Genomic DNA, 16,583 nt, shown 5'->3' with positions numbered 1-16,583 from the left:
CACTGGGCTGCATGTCTTCCTACAAACACAAGCAATCGCTTCAGAAGGCCTCGGCACTAGATAGAAACATCAATTACAGTAAATTACACCAAAACAGTGTGAAACACTTCAATTTGTTAAATCTCCTGAGCTGTCGGAGCTGTTTTGGATAAAAGCAGAGCAGAGCACTGGAGTAAGATAACATTTAATAGCCCTGAGATACAGTACGTTGCCCTCGCTCTCCTCAGTCGTGTTTATGCACTGAATGAGGGAATTATTTATATTTTGATTCCTGGGTCTTACTTAGAAAGCATTAACAAACACGTGGAAAAAAACGAGCTCAAAATATTCTTTTTCTATGTACTTTTTTAAACGTAGAATTCAAAACAAGAGCGCTCTGTTGACTTTTAAAAATACACATCAGCTGCGCACCATGCGCCCAGTTTTTCTGTTGGCTCTGAGACTTTTATGGAATAAAAGTCTTTCAGTTTGGTCCAAGATCATAGAGGCTGAAAACACTTGCAAAGGCAGGGTTAAAGGCTCTTTATGTGTTTATTAAGGCTTTCACTTCAAAGTGCTGGGACACAGGTTGATAAATTCTGCAGCATTGAGACAATGGAAACAAAAGATAAAACACCAAGAACCACAAATGATAGCCTTCTAAAAGGTAGCAGCTACGCTCCAAAATGAAAACTTCCAATTTGGACTAAACTTTGCAGTGTGCTTCAATGACTTCCCTCGCTATGGTTGATTATCCAGGAGGGGTGTTGGTTGCTGGGGACAGATGAAGATTTGGCTGTTTCAGGGAACATTTTGGGAGGAGGAGGGCGGGGGGGCTGGAGTAAATGAAAGACAAATGCGAGTAGTGCCCACTCAGCTATTTTCCCAGTCAAGATCAAAGGCACGCCGGACTGGCCGCTCCACGGGAAACTTGAGATGGGTCCTGCCTTTGTTTGCTGTTGCTAGGAGACCTGCACAAGGCTGAAAGTGTTTGCAGTGGGGTACAACATCAAAACCATTTCCAATATAAATTTTTAAGACAGCCATGTATTTGTGTCCCGGGCTTTAAATTTACCGAGTCCACTGAAAACACTAACAAATAGCCTCGTGACTCATCCCTCTGATAGTCACCGAATACAATTTATTGGTGTTTGTTTTAAAAAAAGTCGTTACAGACAATTACACATGTGCACACTATTGTGAACGCTGCATAGTATCGGTGCTTTGACAGCATCGCCGTGTTGTTGCACAAACTAAATTCACAAAAACAACAATAAAAGCGAGATAAATACACTTTTTTGGCTCGCTGCAGGAACACACAGCACGTGAAACTGCACACACAACTTAAACGCAGTTTGCTATATTTATAAGCTTAGGTTTGGCTTCCCAACGAAGCTAATTATGATGCTGTTATCTATTAATGGGCCCCATGATAGTGAGGGTGGCTAGACATGTGTCACAGAGAGCTCATTACATATCATTAGTTCAACACTCCAATAATGTCTACACCTGCTGAGCAGAAGATAATGACTTGGCCCCCGATATTCGCAGGACTATTGTCTACCAAGCAAAGCACCACCAGGAGGATCGGTCCACAGGCTGCAGAGCCGCATGGAAACTGATAAAGCTATACAATAACATAAGGTACACACGCTTTTTTTTTTCATTTGTTGTAAGCTACAGTGAACGCAGCACAGCGAAGAAGAAAGGTTGGTTTTTTTAACTGGATAGGGGAATCGCTGTAACTAGTTAAATAAAAAACAACATTCCTACCATCTGTACTGACGTTGTGGTATAATTCTGGGAAAAATGCAAGATAAATATTACAAGTAAGCTATGAATTTACATATTTACTATTTCTGATGGTAGCTTTAGAGCTGCAATGATATGTCGACTAATCCATTAGTCAATTGATAGAAAAATAATCGCCAACTATTTTGATAATTGTCCTCTTTAAGGTCATTTTTCAAGCAAAAATGGCAGAAAATGCTGTTTTCAGCCTCTCAAATATTGAGATTTCTTGCTTTTCTCTGTTTTATATCATATTAAACTGATTATGTTTGGGTTTTGGACTGACAAAAGAAGACATTTAAATTAGGGCTTTCAACATTAACCCAATAATAACGTGTTAACGCAAATTCATTTTAACATCATCAATTTATTTAACGCATTAACGCAACTTGTTATTTTAAGGTTGTCAGTTTTAAAGCTAGAGTGAAGATGCTGGTATCATATGAAACTAGAAAACATAAGGAATCCATTGGTACCAACCACGTCATACTAGCTTAACTTATGCTGAGTTTTGGCGAGGAAACACTGGCATGGCCTTTTTTAAAGGCGTCCCTTGACCTCTGACCTCAAGATATGTGAATGAAAATGGGTTCTATGGGTACCCTCGAGTCTCCCCTTTACAGACATGCCCACTTTATGATAATCACATGCAGTTTGGGGCAAGTCATAGTCAAGTCAGCACACTGACACACTGACAGCTGTTGTTGCCTGTTGGGCTGCAGTTTGCCATGTTATGATTTGAGTATATTTTGTGAGTGTTTCTGGACAATATTTGGCATTGTTTTGTATTATTAATTGATTTCCAATAATAAATATGATCATTATAATAATAATATATACATACATTTGTATAAAGGAAGCATATTTGCCCACTCCCATGTTGATAAGGATATTGAATACTTGTCAAATCTCCCTTTAAGGTACATTTTAAACAGATAAAAAAAAAAATGCGATTAATTCGCAAATAATCGCGATTAACTATGGACAATCATGCGATTAATCGCGCTAAATATTTTAATTGATTGACAGCCGTAATTTAAAGACATCACCTTGGACTTTGAGAAACTGGGATGGATATTTTTCACTATTTTCTGACATTTTTATAGACCAAATGATTAGTGTATTAATTAATTTAATACGGCAGATTAATGAAAATAAGTTGCAGCCCTAGGTAGTTTACATCCTGATAATAGACTTGTATATTTCCTGTTTGCTTTATCACTGGAGAGGCTCTGGCTCACCCAGTATTACATAACCTTGTCTGAATAACTTCACCTCAATCTATTTTTCTCTTAATTTAAGATAAAAATCCACATTTTCATAGTGAAATTGTGTACTTAACTCCTCACACGTGACGAAAAGCGGTGAGATTTATGGTTTACTGTAAGTAGATTTATAGATTTATAGATCCATACATCGTATATGTAATCTGTCTCGTGACTAATGGGACACATACAAACTGCAACCGCCACAAAAGTGACCTTCGTGTCTGGAACGCTAAAGATTAGAATGGCGCTGTGTCTGCCTTGTGTTTTCACTACTTGAGCCAACTGGCACGGCGCTGGCGTCCTCTCCCCGGCTCCCAGTCTGCCATGATGATGACAATGGCAACCAGCTACCGCATGGCATGTAGAAATGACAAAGCAAGCCAAGGGATACTTGGAAGACGAGAAGATAATGCAACACAACTGATCAATCGCTCCGTTAAGAAAAACAGCTAACACTGCTAACCGTTTTTCTTGAACATCAGCCTCTTCATAGAGAACGGTGTGCTTTCAGTGGCTTTAAAAGAGGCATTTTCTAGAAGTGGAAAGAGGAAATTAGGTTATATGAGGATGGAGGCTTGTATCCTCTAAAGGGGTGAATTTTTTCTAACCACCAAGAACTAAAACGGCCTACATTCAAGTGTGCCACGAGCTTATCCGCTGTGTCCTGCCTTAACCTGCTCCAGTCAGTAATAGTGAGTGTGCTGGATAAGCTTCAGCTGAGAAAAAAGGCATTGTACAATACAGCAGACAGACAGTCACAAACATTGTGTTTCACCATTAAAGAGAAAAAGTCTAATCCTGCTGTTATTGTTTCCTCCACGCCTGTGTGACATCACTGTGAACACGCTGCCGCCAAATCCGGCATCAGCAGTCTAAACACACTTTAATTGGTGTGTGAAAAGCTAACTGAATATCCTGTAGATTTGTGACGGCTGAGTACGAGTCTGTATGAATTGAATTAGTTTTTGACTTTGCTCATTTGGCTGCTACCTGCCTCTCACTAATACAAATACTTCACTACAGTTATCAACACAGACTCGTACTGGGTCGGACTTGTTTGCCAAATCTCCGGCTACATTCAGGACTTCGCTGCCAACAGGCTGCTATTCTGGAGGATTGAAAAAAAAAAATGTTTGATTTAAAAATAAATAAATTATAAAATGAATGTGAAACCTATTGTTCTTTGGGTGCCCTTCTCTGCAAAGTGCAATATAGCAATTAATAAATCATCTATGAGAGGATTTATTTATGAATAATGTAGACTTATACAGCCATCATGAGTTTTAATATATAATAAGCATGGAAACAGTAGGAAAGCTTTTAATAGATGGAAATAGTAAATATATGGCTCATATTTGAGGCCTGATCTGATGATGGTTAAATCTCATTTAGATTTGATTGATAATCAAGATGGTGTCTCAAATGATAGATTATAAAGAGGTGAATGTTTTCAACTTTCAACAAGTGCAACAAGAGCTTTTGTTTATTTGGGTGACAATCTAAAATCTACAACTAGTCTACAATGAAGAGTCCACCCTGTGTTTGTGTTGTGCTCCTGACAGGTCTGGATGATAAGTGAGCACAGTAGCCAGGACGCCTCCCTGAACAGTTCACCTCTGTTTTGGGGCTGACTGCTGCCTGAACTCTGTACCCCCACTGAGACAATAAAACGGCTGGATGACTATGGGACTAGCAGAAAGGCCGACAGTTTATAACTCAAGAGAGGCGCAGCTATACAGCTCTGTGTGAAGATAAAGATTTAGTAACGGTGAGAGATTGGAATTCTCTCAGTCCGAGGTCAGACGGCCAAAGTTACCTTTCTCAATCCCCTGAGGGCGCATGAGGAGACAAGCTGGAGCGCACAGTGACGTCCCTTCAGCCCCACACAAAGGAGTTGTCGCAGTGAATCAGAGAGCTCATCAGTTCAGCCAATAATTGCTTACTTGGTTTTGTAAATGACATCTATAAGAACGTTATAGTCCGTCTCCTGCATTCTCTTTGCTGCAACATTTTACAACTAGTAATACGGACATGCAGGGAAAGAATAGCTCACTTCCTTTATTATAAATGATTGGCTAAGCCTTTGCAATAATTGCCTCTACATAGACTTAATTTAGATCTATATCATGTGGTTCACATTCAGAGTGCAAAGCATGCAAATGTGAACAGGTCTTTAATTTCATTTTCTTTAAGGTCATTTTCATGTTAATGCTGAAGAGGTTAATTACACTGAGATGGGAGAAGAAAATGTCTTTTACACCTTCAACCATGTTCTGTCCTTTAATGTGAGAAAAATAAAAACTGCACAATAGTTTAAGCTCTTGATTTGTAAGAAGGAATTAATACAACGCAAAGAGAGTCTTATTTTTTAGAGTTGTTTAAAATATATGCATGGTTGTATGTATGTGTATGGTTGTATTTGTAAATGTGTATGTATGAATAAATGCATAGTTTTTTATTGATGTACAATCATGTATATATTTCTATTTTCTTTTATTAATGTAAATTCTGCTTCTAGTTAACTGGGATCATGAATGCAAATAAACTTAAAGTTGCAGCTTTTTGTGTTTTTTGTTGATGCTGCTTTTAAAAATGCAGAACAGCTGAAGAGAGAGAGAGAGAGATCCAGGAGTATAGATTATTTCACTAGAGAAATGTAAATAAAGCACAAACATCCCTCTATGGACCTGTAATAGCAGCTCTAACTGCAGCATTCAAGATATTACAATACAAAAAAGAGCATTAAAGCCATTTATTGAGGAATATTTTGCCTTTTATGCGAATACTTTTCTACACTACGATGAAAAATGTACACATTTAACTCTTATTTTTGTTAAAAGTTGCAACGTTAGAGCAGTGTTATCTTGGGAGTGCCTGGCACATTATGATATAGGAGTAGTTTAAAAGTCTTGATCTTTTCACACTCTAAGAAAGAAGTGTTATTGGAGAGGATTTGCTGTGCGATTCCCTTTTCATTCTAACGGCATTAAAAAGCGTAAAGACTGGGAGACAGAGGAGTGGGGCTGACGTCACAGTCCAAGAGTCACCCGCCGTGTGTTCGGCGTCTCCAAGTGAAGACTTATCTGCAAAGGAGTTTGGACGGACAATGTGGGTGGACAGGGCGTGAAACTACTATCATCATCAGTTCTGAATGAGAAAGAGAAAACATATCTTCCACAAAAAAGGAGGCTCATTCCAATTCAGCTGCGTTGTTAGGACAACGAGAACCATCCCTCAGATGATTAGTTCCACTTCAAAAGAATTTACTTTCCGCAGTGGAAACGTCCCCCTTTTGTGTCCTTACACAGGGTTTTCTCAGCCCAAAAGAAGAATCGTATGTTTAGTCAGCCTGTTTATTATTCCTTCTGTTCCCACTACAATTGTATTAAATAAATAGAGTACGACTAACAAAGGCCTATTAGCCCATAAACATGTCCTGGTACACACAGAAAAGGCTAAATCACAGTCTCTGCATAAAAATTAAGTTACTCTAAATGCTGGTAAAAGGCATAAACTACATTGCTCGGGACATGGTGCCAACTCAGAATGTCTCGTCACTGACATCATGAAACATGCATGTTATGTTTGCGCATATTTTGTCTAGCTGGGGATTCGTTATGTGGGTCCATGTCAGTTTTGAAGAGACGCCGCCCCTTGCAAAACAGCACTAGTCACTGGTGATGGATCCTGTGGTACGGCAGTATGCTATGTATTTTCTGGCGCACATATTTTACAGAAAAAATATAGATTTCTTATAAGCAGCAAGGCCAGTCACATTAATAGAAGTAGTAATCTAATAAACTTTAAATTTACATGACATACATTTACACATTTTATACTTTAAGTTACTCCAAAATTAACCAAAATGTCAAAAAAACAACACTCAGAGTCTGCAAAAAAAAGTGAATAAGAGGTAAATAATGAACACTACTGTTTGGTGTAAATTACACACAACTTAATGTGATTATGAATGTGTGTGGTTAAAGCAGCAGATCAAAGAGAGCTACAGCAGTTTGCTTGATTGTTAACCTGACTTCCTCCAGATTTTAAAAGACACAATTTGAATGCAAAGTTGAAGTTTCTGCTGGTTGTTCAGATAAACAGACATCTTGCCTGAATCAGGATGAAACGTTTTTTGATGCAGCCTGAAACTGGCAGCTGTGACATCATGGTTACTTTCATTGGATTTTTTTTTTTTAATGTGAGGTTTATTTTTGAAGCTGAATCAGCCTGGAATACCAACATGTCTACAGGCCTTTAGGCAACAGGCAAACAGTCTAGCCACAATGAGAGAAGCTTTACTTCTCCAATAAATAATCTGTTTTTATAAGGAACATATTTTTTTATTTATTTATTTATTTATTTATTTATTTATTGCTGGGACGGATCTCTCCATTTTTTTAAAAATAAAATTCTACAACTGTTTGTCCTGGTTGATTTAAAAAAAAAAAGAAAACCAAACCACTTCAGTCCTGTCAGTGGTCTTTGATGACTGTATACTGCAGTATGAATATTGACTGGCCATCCTTCTCTTCATGATGAGCCTCCTTGTGACCTACAGTATATTTAATATGCTCAACAGAAAGAGGCCTCTTGGCACAGGACACGCCAGCAGCAGCCCTTTAATGTTAGCAACCGTCAGAGCTTTGATTTCTGATTGATGAGTAAGGTCGGTGCAACAGCACAACGACACCACTGGTCATCTCGGCCCTTTTTCCACAACAGGAAACATCTCCTATATTAACACGGCGAAGCAGCGCTGCCCCTCAGACCCTCAGCAGCTTCCACATCACCCGTTTGAAACTGTGTATCTACAATAAACGCCTCACGGCTACAAATGTACAGAATAAACAGTACATACTGTATGTAACACATATAGACTGAGCAGGATGGAGGACAACAAGTAGGACGTTTTTTCTGTCCACTAGCACAGGATGAAAGAGAGACACTGAAAAGTAGCAAGCAGTTTATCTGCAGTATCACCAACCTGCTCACTACACCTGTAGTTTTTGATATTTCAAAAGACTAACATGAAGCAGATACACACAGGTTGTCAGTTTATTAGGTACACAAAGCTCAAACTCAGTGTAATTCAACATCGCTGCAGTAAATGCTAACTTCGTGAAGCTTATAGTGTTCAGTTGTTCAGAGGAAGTAGTTTGTGGTGCTGTTGAGTTATACAGGGAGGCGTTTCTAATATTTTGCAATATCATCATTTACATCAACAAGGGCACAAATATTAGAAAGACCTCTCAGTGAAAAGCAATACAATTATATAACACCATAAAGTACAGCCTCCAATATGACCACTGAGTTGCATTGGTAACACTCTAGCATTCATAAGCAGTAGGGGTGGAAGAAAATATAGAAAAAATAGAATATCGCGATATTATGTTTTTTGATACTGTATTGATTCTCAAAAACATTATTGATTTTTAATTAATAGTTTACAGTTTAGTCAATACTTTATTTCATTTTCAAAGAGATGCGCCCTCTCAGTGTATGAAACCTCTCAAACTAGTGCTATGATGGTGGATGTTACAGCGACTGTGATAAATGCAAATGTAGATCCCACTGTTCTGATTGCATAAAAAAAGATTTATGCATATGGCGGTGTGTTCTTTATATTATGATAGTTTTCCTAAAATTAGATTTAAAAAAAAAATCACAATATATCGCCTTACTTACAGTTTTGCAATATATCACAATATATTGAATGGTAACCCCTGTATCGTGATACGTATCGTATTTTTGGACGTGGGATATATGTGTGTGCATGAGGGTGTGTTTTTCTCAGATGCTGCGTTGTTGTGTCGTGTCTTCTGATGGTTGCTGAAGGGTGACCTAGCAGAGGTTTTTTGTGTTGTTTTATGTTTATGTTTTTGTGTTATTTGGATGTGATGCAAAACAAATTTTCATGTGAACGGACAATAACGTTTTATCTGATCTTATCTTAAACATTTAATAATGGGTTACAACACACTATAATGTAGCTCTAAGCAGATACGTGTTGCATTTATCAAAAACTATACCCCTCCTATGGGCTCTCCCATAGTGGAGGATCCTGTATAAACAGATAATGAATGATTGAATATAGTAAAACACAGTTGTAATAACATAAAATATTTCATCGGAGCAGAAGTTATAATTGTTGCCAAATAGTAGGGGTAGAAGAAAATGTTGAAAATATCGAGTATCGCGATATGTTTTTTTGTGATACTGGATCGATTCTCAAAACCACAATTTTTAAATAATAGTTTACATGCAAAGATTAACTCTGTCAATATTTTATTTCATTTGCAAAGATATGTGCCCTCTCAGTATATGTGCCCTCTCAAAGTCGTGCTATGACGTTGGATGTTAAAGGGACTGTGATAAATGCAAAAACAGACCACTGTTCTGATGGCATTTTTCTCAGATTTTATGCATATGATGGTGTGCTATTTATACAACAGTTTTCCTAAAATTAGATTTAAAAAGTTGCAATATATCGCCCTGCTTACAGTATTGCAATATAGCACTATATGTTGACATGATATGTGTCGTATCGCCAGATTCTTACCAATACACAGCCCTACCAAATAGTGTACATTAATCAACATTTAAAAATGTTCGTATATCTGCTAACAACAACATGACAGTGTGTTATAAACCATTTATCACTGCTTATAAATGCTTAAAGTAAAGTTGTATCATTGCATCAGTTGACTGCATTAGTTTTAGGTCAATATACCTAATAAACTGGCAACTGATTGGTATGTGCATGTCATAGAGTTTAATGCAGCAGTTGCTACAAAAATATGTTAAAGCTTGAATACCCTAAACAGCCGGGGACTTCTAAACTAGTTCTACTCTGAAATTCATTTAAATTGTACTGTTATTTCCACTTGTCATATGTCTCTATTTATTGTATCTTACTGATTTAATCAATGTTTAGACTGATGGAATAAATGTTTTTGGGACCATTTAGTAGTTAGGGTTAGGTTAGTTCATTTTTAGGGTCTTTGGTTTAGTCTTAGGTGTTTCGTACTGTATAATTCACAACGTGTTAGTATTTAAAATGTATGTTTACTATCTTCTTAGTGTCTGAGCCCCTATTTTCAAGCTTTAGATATCTTATCAGGGTGTCCCATTTCACATATCTCCATAATGTTTTATGATGATGAACTTGTATCTTAACTGTGTTATCAATAAACTGAAACTCAACTAAAAGCGAGTCTACCTGTAGCTGCAACTTTGTAATGGATGCAGTATTCTACGCCTCAACCTCAGGTAACAGGTAATGTAGAAATACACCCAGTGGCCACTTTATTAAGTACACCTGTACAATCTAATGCAATGCAATACAACTGTACTGCCGTGAAGTCCGCTTTTATGATGCTCATTATGTTCAGCGGTGCGGTGTAAATTCAATTATACGTTTTAGCATTGAGGTCATAGTTAGACTGGACTGCATTATATTCAAAGGTGTTTCTAATATTCTGCCTCCCTCATGTTTGGAAACTGTGAGGACAGAGATTAGACTTCTCGACACCCCTCAGTATAATGTAGTCCACCTTTAACTATGACCTCAGTAATAAACATACAATTGAATTTATACAATGTATTATAGCAGATCTTGTTGCATTGAATCGCAATATATAGATTGTATAGGTGTGCCTAATAAAGTGGCTAAAAATGAATTTAGAAACTTGGTAAAAATGCATTATTATTTTTTCCCTTTTCCTAATAAATGAGCACGACCTGACGTGAGAAAAAAAAACTCAACTGCAACGAATTGCTCCTTTCATCTATCCAATTAAAAGCAGAATTTTAATCCGAGTAGTTTATTTCTTGTTTTGATAGCTCATCGCGTGCCGCAGCCCTTATAATCAGCACAAAAATGTAAGTTATTGCATATTAAAGCAGCACTAGAGAGATGATTCTGATCACCGTCTCCCTACACAAGGCCAATCCCACAATGCCTGGGCCTATTTGACAACCTCACTAATGGATGTGTTGGTGAAGCTACCTGCTAACTGCTAACGTTTTCAATCTATACCCACTCAGGTGTGTATGTGTGAGAGGGTGTGAGAAGGTTGTTAAAATGGTGCTGGGGATCAATAGGATGTTGTTGTTAGTGAGAGACCTTTTAAGGGAAACATCAGTGAGGTGGCATCACAAGTTGTCATGTGTGATGTTTGTGAAATGTATCTGCAACGTCTCTACCTTCAGCCGCCTGTATAAACAGTCGGCGGCGACAGCTCAGCCTCCCTGAATTCTCTGTGATGAAACAGCTCGGTTGCATGAGGTAATCTCACCCTTACCCAAATGAGATGGTAATGCCTTCACTCAGGGAATTCAGCAACACGCAGCAGCACCTAGAAGGAGGCTGTGCAACTCAAATGGGACTAATAATAGAGCCTGCGTTCTCTTAACTCGGAAATCTATATTATACGCTTCAAAAATGAGATCAACTATATGGGTCAGTGGGATTTCTGTGAGAAGAAAAAAAATGCAAACCAAAAGGAAATATGCTCTGCTGACAACAGATCTGAGGAAAGCAGTAGCTAATAAGAAAATTATTTGGGCAGAGTAACAGCTCAGAACTTTAATTAACAGAGCTGGTTTTAACTGATTGAAAGGGAATACATGTCCACGCTGGTGTGTGCGCGTGAGCCTAATTATTTTCAACCCCTTGATTGTCTAAATAGGCTTTATAAATAAAAGCACAAGTGACTTGAAATGTTCAAAGGAAATTATTTTAGAAATGGGAATGATCAAAGAGCAGTCTTTCATAACTTGTGTGATCTGTGGGCTGGAATACAGGGGGACGTCAGTCCTCCACGCTGCTTTGGCGGCCTAGGTTCAACTTTGGAGGGATGCACACACACAAACACATACACACACACACACACACACACACACACACACACACGCACACACACACACACACACACACACACACACACACACACACACACACACACGCACAAACACACACACACACACAACATCTGGCTTTCTCAGGAGACAATAAAAGACATTTATTAGCCTCCGCCTCTGCTCAGGCTGTCCACATATTAAACTGAACTAATAGAAAAAACAGCATCAATTATTATTGATGTATATGATATGATATATATAGTAGTAATTGCATAATTGTCCCTAGTTAATCCTATTTTATCTGTTCAAAATGTACCTTGAAAGGAGATTTTTCAAGTATTTATTACTCTTATCAACATGGTAGTGGGCAAATATTCTTGCTTTACGCAAATGTATGTATATATTTATTATTGGAAACCAATTGACAACACAAAACAATGATAAATAGTGTCCAGAAACCCTCACAGGTACTGCATTTAGCATAAAAAATGTATGGTCAAATCATAACATGGGAAACTCAAGCCCAACAGGCAACAACAGCTGTCAGTGTGTCAGTGTGCTGACTTGACTATGACTTGCCCCAAACTGCATGTGATTATGATAAAGTGGGCATGTCTGTAAAGGGGAGACTCGTTGGTACCCATAGAACCCATTTACATACACATATCTTGAGGTCAGAGGTCAAGGGACCCCTGTGAATATGGCCATGCCAGTTTTTCCTCGCCAAAATTTAGCATAAGTGTTATTTAACCTCATTCGCAACAAGAAATAAGGTACCAATGGATTCTTTAGGTTTTCCAGTTTCATATGATGCCAGTATCTTCACTCTCGCTTTAAAACTGAGCCCGCTACAACCTAAAAATAGCAAGTTGCGCTAATACGTTAATGAAATTGGTGGCGTTAAAATGAATATGCGTTAATGTGTTATTATAGCATTAACTTTGACAGCCCTAGATATATATATAATATGATATATGAGAGATGAGATCATCTATAGGCATCCAGAGTGACGGATTTACAACATGGAATAACAGTTAATCCTGTTTTATTGGGGAGATGAATAATAAAACGTGTTTAGATGATTATGTCAGTGACTTCACGTTGCCTCTGGTGTCGTGTTCACATGTGTGTATTACCAACAGCCCACGCTGGCTGCTGATCCTGTTGTTTATGTTACTGCCTGTTATCTTTACTTTACTTGTGCTGATAAAAAGGAAAGTAAATGTACAACATTTCATGCAGAAAAAAAAAAGCTTGGTACTTACAGTACAGCTGTGTGGTAACAAGCTGGAGAGAGGGAGTGGCGTTTTTTTCCCCCCTTCCTAGGCTCCTTGGCATTATTCATGGTGCCTCAGATGTGGTATATCTGAATTAAGTTAATGTACAGAGCATAGTTAATGATGTGTTTGATCAAGTGGTAATAATACAAGTCAAATGCATAGTTTTTACTGATTAATTCATAACAGGGGCTCGTTATGCTGGTGCTCTTAAAAGTTTTAGATATTGTACAATTTCAAGCAAGATAGCGAGAGAGAGCTCTTCTCTTCCACACAACTTCTTCTGTAGAGATCAGACTTTGTTTGGGCGTTGACCTGATATCTGTCAAAGCAGAGTTTTGTATTTCTTATACTGAAGGCGTTGCATTTCCAAGGGAATATGTTCTTTTTGTTGCAGATAAATATTTCTGAGACACACCCCAGTTACACATGTGGATTGCATAATCCTGTCAATTACATAACTGAGAGAGCACTGTGGCATTCACACCACAACAGCACAGATAGTGTAGATACAGTACAGGAGAGGAGCGCAGGATAAGTGCTAATTACCTCAGCCATATAAAGGAGCTATATGAAACACTCATTTTTGCATAGGTGATGGGTTTTTGATCCCCTGCTTCTTCCAGATGCCTCGAACACAGGATTATTATTCCCTGCGGACAGAAATAGATGCAGTCAGTTCTGCCTTGTTCTTTTTTGAAAGTCATCTGTGGAAGAGTGCAAACTTCACAGCAGTGATACTGGCACAGTACTGATCCTGGGACAAAAACACTGCAGCTGTTTTTGATGTTAAATGTGTTAAAAGCGTTGGCGCTACACACCTACACATTGTACATCCCATTAGCATATCATAGCATACGTCCAATACAAGGTTAGGCCGCCTCATTGATCATGAAGAAGCCACTCTTAAATCCGTTACCTGGGCTCCTCAAAGCATCACTAGCGGCTAATTACTCTCTCTCATGCCCCCTTTAGCCTGTGGCTAATGATAAACTATTCCCATCAATACTTGTTAAACTTCAGAGGGACCTAAATGACACTTTGGATTATTTTATTGATGACTGTAAACAAATAAAGCAACAGTAGGTAATTTCTTCCTGTTGCCTCCGTGCCATGAGAGCGCTTCTGTCTTGCACTTCGGGGTCAACACCACACCAAATCACATTTGTCCCCTCCATTAACGTCACAGCCTTAAAGCAACATATCATCACAGTGCGGAGCTCGGTCTAACTGTAATTGAAAAGGCCCAAGGGGAATTCCTGGGATGTGTGTGTGTGGGGCCCCCTAACCCCCGCCACCCTACATCCATCATTGTAGAGTTAGGCCCTGGGGTGTTCTTGTAGCGCTGGAGGTTAACAGTGAGATCGCCATGCGTCCTCACTTACAGCGCTCTAAAATGTGGCCCCCGTGAGGCCCCCAGGACCGCTCCTGACACTGCACATCGGCTGAAAACGACACACATGTCAAGTGCATGTTAATTTGACGGCCACATACTAAGGAGTACGAGCGGGAGCGCGCCGACGCGTCCGTGTTCAGCGAATGGACGGACTTCAATGGGGATGTGATCAGAAACAGAATCCTTCCTTCAGATGTCGAGTTCACAGGCTTGATTACACAGCCGCCTTGCAATGCATACTGCAACAGATAAAATTAAACACTCGCGATTACTCGCCGCTTTGAAACACCCTGGACCGTGATCAATGTGATCTCTCTTTTTTTTTTAAGTTCAACCTCAAACGACAGAGATTTGAGAAATCATAAAAAAAAAAGTATTCAAATGCAGTATCTCACAACACGACCGAATCGCTGCTAATGAAATGTGATAGTTTTGAGAGACGGCAAAGACAACAGGCACTTAGGGTCTCTTTGCACTGTTTTTTTTTGTAAAAATCTAAGGCATTGTCCTCTTTAGGCGTCGTGATCAAAGCCTTTATAACATTTTCTAACAAACGCTTCAAATGCATTCAGTAAATCATTAAGCAGAGGCTCTAAAAAATCTAACTGATAATTTCTCAAAGATCATGTAGAACTGTAAAGAAGCACAGATGAAGATAAAGGCATCAATTCCTGCTCCAACGTTGCAGATTTAAGCATATTCATCTGGCTCTTCACATACATGAAAGCTAGCAGCTGCCCTTGCCAGGGAGTGGAGGACATTAAGGCTCAGCCCTGGTTGATCTCTGATGACAAGGGTCTGGAGGAGGGATTAGAAGCAAGGGGACCAAAGTTATGGTCATTCCCTTAAAAGGATGGCACTGCATCTCATAGGCCTGGAGCTTACAGGAGTTGAAAGATCTTCAAAGGTCTGCTCACCCCACTCAACCTACTCTAACTCCCAAAAACACCTTGGATGTATGATTTTTTGAAAGATGTGGACTTTTACAAACATTATTTATTTTCCTTTTTGCATTGCGACAACAAAATACTGCAGGCCATATCTGAAAAACTTCTGCTCTCAGTTTGTTATTGAGATAAATCATTGTCAGATACCTCCTGAGCTCATAGCAGACGATTAAAGACTCCATGATATCTCAGAAAACTGGCTCATCAGAAAATGTCAAAATATCTGTTATGTAAGGCATGGATAATAAATGGAAAAAGAAAAAGAAAAAAAAAAGACATCTTTTTAAGAACCATCCACAGGGGTAGATTGCAATGCATCAAAAGACAATTATGCATTAGATATGAGGAGAGGCGGGGCCTTTCCCTCTATTCCGCTGCATATCGGCTGCTCAGCCATACTCAGTTTTTTGGCGAATTCTGCAACAATAGTGGAAGAGCTGAGTGTTGGAGGGGCTTGGGCTTAAGTTGACAGTGGAGCGACCGTTGGGGAGAGTGAATAGGAGCCTGGTTTAATAAGCCCTGGTACAGGCTGGACTACACAGGGGGCTGGCACTGCTGAAATCAGAAAAACTGCAGTGCAGATGAAGATGAGAAAGAAATCGAAAGAATCAGTGTGGTTAAATCATAATAGCACAGCGCTGGGACTGCATATTCACCATTTTATGGTTTGTAAACACATTAAACATGTAATGATTGCATTGTCTTACATAAGAGCCCCGCTTCTGACGGTGTGTTTTAAAAGATTATTAATTGTCGAGCTGTCAAATTAACACCGGCTTAGACATGAAACAGATTACCTTACTAATGTTCTCAGAGAAGAACAAGTGACATGAGCTGCACACTCCACCGTTTCATCTGCGTATTGACAGTTCAATCTCTTCCTTTAGAATCAATCTTTGTTCATTGTTAGTTGCCCTCAGCGTGCATTGTTAGCATCATTGAAGCCAAACCCCTCAGTAGCTCAAACTGGAAAGAGAATGTGAAATGTTTTTTTTTCAAAGCAGCAGCAGTGCCGCTGCATCCAGTTTTGCCATGTGGGGTTGCAATTGTCCACAGAGAG

The 16,583-nt window shown here is 38.9% G+C and overlaps 1 long non-coding RNA gene across 5 annotated transcripts in view; it reads right to left on the bottom strand.

Moving 5' to 3' along the window:
- Window positions 1-16,583, bottom strand: part of LOC141775285 (uncharacterized) — a 101,974-nt gene that overhangs the window by 12,639 nt on the left and 72,752 nt on the right. For 4 of the 5 annotated variants that reach the window (XR_012595573.1, XR_012595575.1, XR_012595576.1 and 1 more), the window contains 2 exons: window positions 13,730-13,833; window positions 13,169-13,269 (listed from right to left, as the gene is read on the bottom strand). This is a non-coding gene — a long non-coding RNA (uncharacterized LOC141775285). The remainder of the gene's footprint in view (window positions 1-13,168; window positions 13,270-13,729; window positions 13,834-16,583) is intronic. The other variant, XR_012595574.1, reaches the window with a different exon arrangement.

The sequence above is a fragment of the Sebastes fasciatus genome, chromosome 10 (genome assembly GCF_043250625.1).
Source record: "Sebastes fasciatus isolate fSebFas1 chromosome 10, fSebFas1.pri, whole genome shotgun sequence".
Classification (NCBI taxonomy): Eukaryota; Metazoa; Chordata; class Actinopteri; order Perciformes; family Sebastidae; genus Sebastes; species Sebastes fasciatus.
Note: the sequence above shows the minus strand (reverse complement) of the source record. Positions and strands in the feature narration are given on the sequence as shown.